At 44.0% G+C, this 8,444-nt stretch overlaps 1 pseudogene; it reads left to right on the forward strand.

The window, feature by feature from the left end:
• Window positions 1–408: 408 nt before the first annotated feature.
• Window positions 409–1,916, forward strand: LOC147140339 (uncharacterized; annotated as a pseudogene).
• The last annotated feature ends 6,528 nt before the right edge of the window (window positions 1,917–8,444 follow it).

Consider the following 8,444-nt stretch of genomic DNA (forward strand, 5'->3'; position numbering starts at 1 on the left):
AACAAGAAGGGGCTCAGAGCTGATCCCTGATGCAGTCCCACCTCCACCTTGAACTCCTCTTTCACACCTACAGTGCACCTCACCACTGTCTTACAGTCCTCATACATGTCCTGCACCACTCTCACACACTTCTCTGCCACTCCAGACTTCCTCATACAATACCACAGTTCCTCTCTGGGCACCTTGTCATAAGCTTTCTCCAGATCTACAAAAACACAATGCAGCTCCATTTGGCCTTCTCTGTACTTTTCTATCAACATCCTCAAAGTAAATACTGCATCTGTAGTACTCTTTTTTGGCATGAAACCATACTGCTGCTCACAAATGCTCACTTCTGCCCTTAGTCTAGCTTCCACTACTCTTTCCCATAACTTCATTGTATGGCTCATCAGCTTTATTCCTCTGTAGTTGCCACAACTCTGTACGTCTCCCTTGTTCTTAAAAATGGGAGACGTGATGCAGAGGAGGAAGGTTGACATACTGTGTGTCCAGGAGACCAGGTGGAAAGTTAGCAAGGCTAGAAGTTTAGGAGCAGGGTTCAAGTTGTTCTACCATGGTGTAGATGGGAAGAAAAATGGAGTAGGAGTTATCTTGAAGGAGGAGTTTGTTAGGAATGTCCTGGAGGTAAAAAGAGTGTCAGATAGAGTGATGAGTCTGAAGCTAGAAATCGAAGGTGTGATGTTCAATGTTGTTAGTGGATATGCTCCCCAGGTACATTGTGAGCTGGAGGAGAAGGACAAATTCCGGCTGGACTTTGATGAAGTGATGCAGAGCATACCTAGAATTGAAAGAGTTGTCATTGGTGCAGACTTCAATGGACATGTTGGTGCAGGAAACAGAGGGGATGAGGAGGTGATGGGCTGGTTTGGTATCCAGGAGAGTAACGCAGAAGGACAGATGGTAGTTGACTTTTTCAAAAGGATGGAAATGGCTATAGTGAATACTTTCTACCAGAAGAGGCAGGAACATAGGGTGACCTATAAGAGGGGTGGTAGGAGCACACAGGTAGACTACATCTTGTGTAGATGGTGTAATCTGAAGGAGATCAGTGACTGCAAAGTAGTGGTAGGCGAGAGTGTAGCCAAACAGCATAGGATGGTGGTGTGCAGGGTGACTCTGGTGGTGAGGAAGATGAAGAGGGAAAAGGCAGAGGAGAAGACGAAATGGTGGAAGCTGAAAAAGGAAGAGTGTTGCATGACTTTTAGAAAGGAGTTAAAACAGGCTCTGTGTGGCAAGGAGGTGCTTCCAGATGACTGGAAAACTACAGCTAATGTGATCAGGGAGACAGGTAGCAGAGCACTTGGTGTGTCATCTGGAAGGAAAGTCAATAAGGAGACTTGGTGGTGGAATAAGGGGGTACAGGAGTGTACAGAGAAAGAGGTTAGTGAAGAAGAAGTGGGACACTGAGAGGACTGAGGAGAGTAGACAGGAGTACAGGGAGATGCAGCGTAAGGTGAAGGTAGAGGTAGCAAAGGCCAAACAAGGAGCTTATGATGACTTGTATGCTAGGCTGGACAGTAAGGAGGCGGAGACTGATCTATACCGGTTGGCAAGACAGAGAGCCAGGGATGGGAAGGACGTGCAGCAGGTTAGGGTCATTAAGGATAGGGACGGAAGTCTGTTGACAAGTGCCAGTAATGTGATGGGAAGATGGAAAGAATACTTGAAGAGCTGATGAACGTGGAAAATGAGAGGGAACAAAGACTAGAAGAGGTGACTGCTGTGGACCAGGAACTAGCAAAGATTAGTCAGGATGAAGTGAGGAGGGCACCAAAGAGGATGAAGAGTGGAACGGCAGCCGGTCCTGATGATATACCTGTAGAGGTTTGGAAGTGTCTAGGAGAGGTGGCAGTAGAGTTTCTTACTGGGTTATTCAACAGGATCTTAAACAGTGAGAAGATGCATGACGAGTGAAGGAGAAGTGTGCTGGTTCCCATTTTTAAGAACAAGGGAGACGTACAGAGTTGTGGCAACTACAGAGGAATAAAGCTGATGAGCCATTCAATGAAGTTATGGGAAAGAGTAGTGGAAGCTAGACTAAGGGCAGAAGTGAGCATTTGTGAGCAGCAGTATTGTTTCATGCCAAAAAAGAGTACTACAGATGCAATATTTGCTTTGAGGATGTTGAGAAGTACAGAGAAGGCCAAATGGAGCTGCATTGTGTTTTTATAGAACTGGAGAAAGCTTATGACGGGGTGCTCAGAGAGGAACTGTGGTATAGTATGAGGAAGCCTGGAGTGACAGAGAAGTATGTGAGAGCAGTGCAGGACATGCATGAGGACTGTAAGACAGTGGTAAGGTGTGCTGTATGTGTGACAGAGGAGTTCAAGGTGGAGGTGGGACAGCATCAGGGATCAGCTCTGAGCCCCTTCTTGTTTGCTATGGTGATGGACAGGCTGACAGACGAGGTCAGACAGGAATCTCCATGGACTATGATGTTTGCAGATGACATTGCGATCTGCAGTGAGAGTAGGGAACAGGTAGAGGAGAAGCTAGAGAGGTGGAGGTTTGTCCTGGAAAGGAGAGGAATGAAGGTTAGCCGCGGTATGACAGAATACATGTGTGTGAATGAGAGGGACCCAAGTGGAAGAGTGAGGTTACAGGGAGAAGAGATCAAGAAGGTGGAGGATTTTAAGTACTTAGGGTCAACAGTCCAGAGCAATGGAGCTGTGGAAAAGAGGTGAAGAAGCGTGTACACGCAAGTTGGAACAGGTGGAGAAAAGTGTCAGGTGTGAGTGTGATAGAAGAGTTTCAGCTAAAATGAAAGGAAAGGTGTACAAAACTGTGGTGAGACCAGCGGTGTTGTTTGGTCTTGAGACTTGTGTCACTGAGGAAAAGACAGGAGGCAGAGGTTCGCTGCCCTGGCGAGTGAGTCTCCTGTTCCCATCACTGCACTACGGCAGTCGGAGACACCGACTGCTGCGTCCGACGCTGGGGCTGTGCTACCAGGGGCTCCCTCGGATTCCCCGCCACCCACGGCGATGACCTCGGCTGCGAACCCCATGTTGGACGGGTCCGCCGTTGGCCCGGCAGTCCGCTCTCGCGTCGAGCTGCTCCGGGACGCGGTGTCCCGGTACACGAGTGGCCGACATCACCGGCATCATCGGCGACACTCACCAGTGTCATTCACTGTCATCACTCGGCATCGGCGGAGCCATCCTGGACAGTGGGGTCGTGAATCTCCCGCCGGCGGTGAGTCCCTTGGCGTTCCCTCCTCACGTCACCCACCAACCACTGTTATAATTGGCGACAGCACCATTAGACGTACTCACTATCCCGGCACCGTCACCCGCTGTTTTCCCGGAGCGAAAGTCATGGACATAGTTAACATCCTGCCGGGTGTTCTTGACTCTCTGCCATCATCCAAAGCCCGGCTCATCGTTCACGTGGGGACAAACAAGACAATACGCCGGCAGACGAAGAGAGACTTTGACGCCCTCTTTGCCTTGCTCAGAACCTGTGGTCTGTTGGTCTGGGTGAGTGGCATTTTGCCGGCGATGTCTCGCGGAGTCGAGCGCTTCAGCCGCCTTTTAAGCTTGAACACGTGGCTCCTACGCACTTGTGGCCAACTTGACTTTGCTTTTATTGACAATTTTAACCTATTCTGGAATCGCCCGTCTTTTTACCAGCCGGATGGTGTTCATCCGAACTCTCTTGGTAGCAAGATTTTAACCGCTAACATCCACCATGTCGTTACCAATTCCACTCCCAGCTGACTCTTGTTTACCAATCATATTTCTTCTTCTACTCATAAACACTGCAATGACAATGTCACTACCATCACCTACAGGCCAATACCAGCTGCTCACAGTACCACAACCCTCACTAGCTCCCCCTGCAGGCCCCCATTATTATTACCACCATCGGACAGCTTTCCCATTGAAACCATCACCGGCAGACGCTTCCCTTGCACACACAAACAACGTGGTTTTAACAGTGGTAATCTAGTATATGTTAATACTGCATATCCATACCACCATAAGCGCACGTCCAGCACAATAATTAATCTGGCCTTGCTGAACGTGCGCTCCCTTTTAAATAAAACTTTTATCATAAACGACCTGATTTTAGACAATAATTTACATGGTATACTTTTATCTGAGACATGGCTTGGTACAGATGCTCCAGTTGCTCTCAACGAGGCTTGCCCACTGAATTTTATCTTTTTATTATCTACAAGGGATGAGAAAAGAGGAGGTGGGACTGCATCAATTTTTATTAATATTCTTTTATCAAAGGAGATCATTTTTAGCAGCTAATTATCGGTTGAACATCATGCCTTTGTTTTTAGTAGTCCCCCTATTCTCTGCATTACCGTTTATAGACCTCCCCATCATTCCACTTATTTTATTACAGAATTTTCAGAATTCTTATCCATTTTATATTCCAGTTATAACAGGATATTAATAACTGGCGATTTTAATATACACATGGACAACATCTCGGACCCACTATCCAGACCTTTTAAACTGCTTGGATTTTAAACAGCACATCTTGCAGCCAACTCACAACAGAGGACACACCCTGGATTTGGTTATAACCTATGGCTTGTCTGCTGGTGTGTCCTCTGTTGTTGACTTGGCAGTGTCAGACCACTACTGTGCCTATTTTAACATCGCCAGTTTTAAACATCTAGCAGTACCGGTGAGAACAGTGAAGAAACGCTACCTATCTTCTGAGGTGGCTGCAAATTTTATCGAGATCTTAAAAAGCACTCCTGCTGACATTTTACCTGCACCCTGTGATCTTATTTTTGACAATTTTAATCTAAATCTTCAATCATCATTAGATTCAGTAGCTCCACTTTTAATTAAAACAACAAAAACAAAGACTGTACCCCCGTGGAGAAACAATGCAATCAAAACATCAAAGAGAAAATGCAGGAGTGCAGAGAGGAGGTGGAGAAAAAGTAAACTTACAGTACACTATGAAATATTATGTGAACAACTGAAATCCTACAATAAAATAGTCAAACTGGCAAGATCTTCTTATTTCTCAAACCTCATTACAGTCAATAAAAACAACCCCAGAGTTCTCTTCTCCACCTTTGAACTTTTAACTAGTTCTGATTTTAATAAGTCCCCACAGAGACCAACAGACGCTCTCTGTGAGGACTTTGCAGACCACTTCAGAAGTAAAATCGATGACATAAGATCCAGTCTTTTAGCCCGTCAAAACACAAGTTTTAATAAACCTGGACAATCATATTTACATGAGGAAACACTGGAAAGTTTTGCCCTGGTTGATGCAAGGACACTTGGTCGAGTTTTCTCCCAGTTAACCCAACAACCTGCCTTTTGGATCCAATTCCCACATTTCTTTTCCAGACATTTTATGGATTTTTTGAGGAAAATATTTTAAATATAGTCAATTGCTCTCTTCAGACGGGCGTCTTCCCCGCTGCCTTTAAAACGGCGGTGGTGAAGCCCCTTCTGAAGAAGAGCAATTCTGACCCAAGCGTTTTTAATAATTGTAGACCTGTATCCAACTTACCGTTTTTAAGTAAGATTTTAGAAAAACTGGTTTTCATCCAGTTGAATCATTTTTTAAATCCAAATAATATTTTGGAGAAATATCAATCTGGTTTTAGGATGAACCACAGTATGGAGACTGCTCTTTTAAGGATTTTAAATGATATTAGGTGCACTGCAGACGTGAGAAAACTCACAGTCTTGGTGCTACTGGATCTAAGCGCTGCTTTTGATACAGCAGATCACCAAATTTTATTAGATAGACTGAAAAATCTAGTGGGCATCTCCGGTACTGTTTTTAACTGGTTTTATTCCTATCTCACAGACCGATATTTCTTTGTAAGTATGGATACTTGCTCCTCCAAAACCCATGAAATTAAATATCGGGTTTCCCAAAGTTCGATTTTAGGCCCCTTACTTTTTAATCTTTATATGCTTCCCCTTGGGGATGTCATCAGGGGACACAGGACCTATTGATACACTTTTAAATTGCATTTTATATATCAAGTCATGGATGGCAGATAAATTCCTACAGCTCAATCAGGACAAAACTGAGGTTTTAGTTATTGGTCCTGAAGGTCAGAGAGAGAAGTTTTACCAAAACTACAAGTTTTTAATCCCTCACATTGTGTGAAGAACCTTGGCGTCATTTTTGACTCTGAGCTCAGTTTTATTCCTCATATTAAAAATGTAACCAAGATTGGTTTATATCACCTTAAGAATATCGCCAGAGTCCGCCCGTTTCTCTCTCAGGCTAACACGGAAGTGCTGATGCATGCTTTTATTCCCTGTCGTTTAGATAACTGTAATGCCCTGCTCTCTGGCCTCCCGAAAAAGAGCATTTCACCATTGCAACTACTGCAGAATTCAGCCGCTCGGGTGCTGACGAGAACCAGAGGGCGGGAGCACATAACGCCAGTTTTGAAATTGCTGCATTGGCTCCCCATGTGTTTCAAGATCGATTTTAAGGTACTTTTATTAGTTTATAAATGTGTTAATGGTCTTGGTCCATCTTATTTATCTGATTTGCTTTTATCATACCAACCCTCGCGGATCCTGAGGTCCTCTGGCGCCAGCCTTTTATTTATTCCAAGGGTGAGGACCAAAATGCATGGCGAGGCTGCATTCAGCCATTTTGGTCCTCACCTTTGGAATAGCCTGCCAGAGGACGTCAGGTCTGCAGAGACTGTTGATATTTTTAAGAGGAAGCTCAAGACACACCTTTTTAGTTTGGCTTTTAACAACCTTCAAATAATGTATTTTTTCTTTTGATTGAAGATTATTTTTATCTTATCTTACTGATTTTAGTTCTTAGACTATACTACTGCTCTGTCTTAGTTTTGTTGCTCTCTGCCGTTGTCAGCTTTTAGCTCCAGTGTTTCCTTATGGGGGGGCCTCCGCGTTGAGGGAGGGGTGGCTGCCCTTCCCGCGGGGGCTGTCATCGCAAGGACTCCTTGGGTCTGGGTGGCCGGCGGCCTCTACACTTTGTGTGGGGTCCACCTGTCTAATCCGGGCTGGGGTCTCTATGGTGGTGGCGCCCCTGTGGCCGTTGGCTGTCATTCCCCTCGGCGCGGAGAGCTCCCCTTGGGTACCCTTTCCTCATATGTTTTCTCTGCGCCTTGTCATGTCTTTTTAACACATTTTATCAGGATGTGCACTTTGTGTGGGTGTGTGTGAATGAATGCTGATGTACTAATGAATATCTGTCTTGGGTTTGTTAGGAGGGAGGAGGGCGTGAACAGATTTTTTTTTTTTTTTTTAATGTCTTTGGATGTTTTACAGCACTTTGAGTTGTATTTTTATGTATGAAAAGTGCTATATAAATAAAATGTGATTGATTGATGATTGATTTAATGACATCGCCATTTTGTCAGATCTTGTCCTTCGAGCAGCACATATATAGTTGTGTTCACTATATATGATTGTGTTGACTATAGGGAATTACCTCAGCAAGAATTGTGTATATTAGTTTTGGTGTAAGAGTGAGCAACAGTGTATCTGTTTTTATTTCACATTTTGTTGTTTTTATTTTTGCAGAAGGATGTACAGTGGTACCTCTACTTACGAATATCTCCTCATACAAAATTTCCTAACTTACGAAACGCCTCAACAGGAAAATATTGCCTCTTGTTACGAAAGAAATTTCAGGATACGAAAGGTAAAAATACAACTCGCAGCTCCAGAGTTTCCTGAACGCAACATACTCATAGCTGCTCTGCCATTGGCTATTACCTAGCATCTTCCTGGCATCCCATTGGCTAAGAGGGACCTCTACCGTATATGTCTCTGTGTAGAAAGACAGGTAAATAGATATATATATATATATGTGATAGATATGTCTATGCAGTGCTCTCGTCATTCGCCCCTCGGGCCATGAGGTGTTCGGATAGTTTTATGTGTATTAGAAACGAGGAAAAGAAAAAAAGGAGAAAATTGTTATTTTTGTCCATACAAACAAAGCAAGAGATAATAGAAAAGTATGAAAAAGGGATGCGTTTGGTTGATCTTGCCAAAAAATAAGACCGTAATGTAGGGCTGTTTGATTTTGCCTAATGAGGAAATCCCGATTATTTTCTCTCAAACACGATTTTACGATTACAATTACGATTTCTTTGTAAAATAAAAAAAAAATGGAAAATGAAGTATTTTGAATGTCTTTTATTCAAACGTAATTTTTCTTTCTCTGAACTCAAAATGCCAGTCAATTTAAGTTCAATGAAGGGGATCGGCTGGCTATTAGGGGTGGGCGGATCGATCCAAATATTGATATTATCGATACTAAGCAAGTACTTGGATCGAAATGATACTATTGTCCTGGGATTGATACTTGCCTCAAAGCGCCGCTTCTCCCTCACCCCTCTCTCTCTCGCCCAGCACCTCCTGCTACTCTCTGGGTCTCTGCCTGAGTGACTCAGGCAAACTTTTAGCCTGTCGCAAAAGCTCACATTCAGTTTGATGAGTAAAAATTCAAAC

The sequence above is a fragment of the Filicampus tigris genome, chromosome 10 (assembly GCF_054856515.1).
Source record: "Filicampus tigris isolate MCC_2025a chromosome 10, RoL_Ftig_1.0, whole genome shotgun sequence".
In the NCBI taxonomy this organism is placed as follows: domain Eukaryota; kingdom Metazoa; phylum Chordata; class Actinopteri; order Syngnathiformes; family Syngnathidae; genus Filicampus; species Filicampus tigris.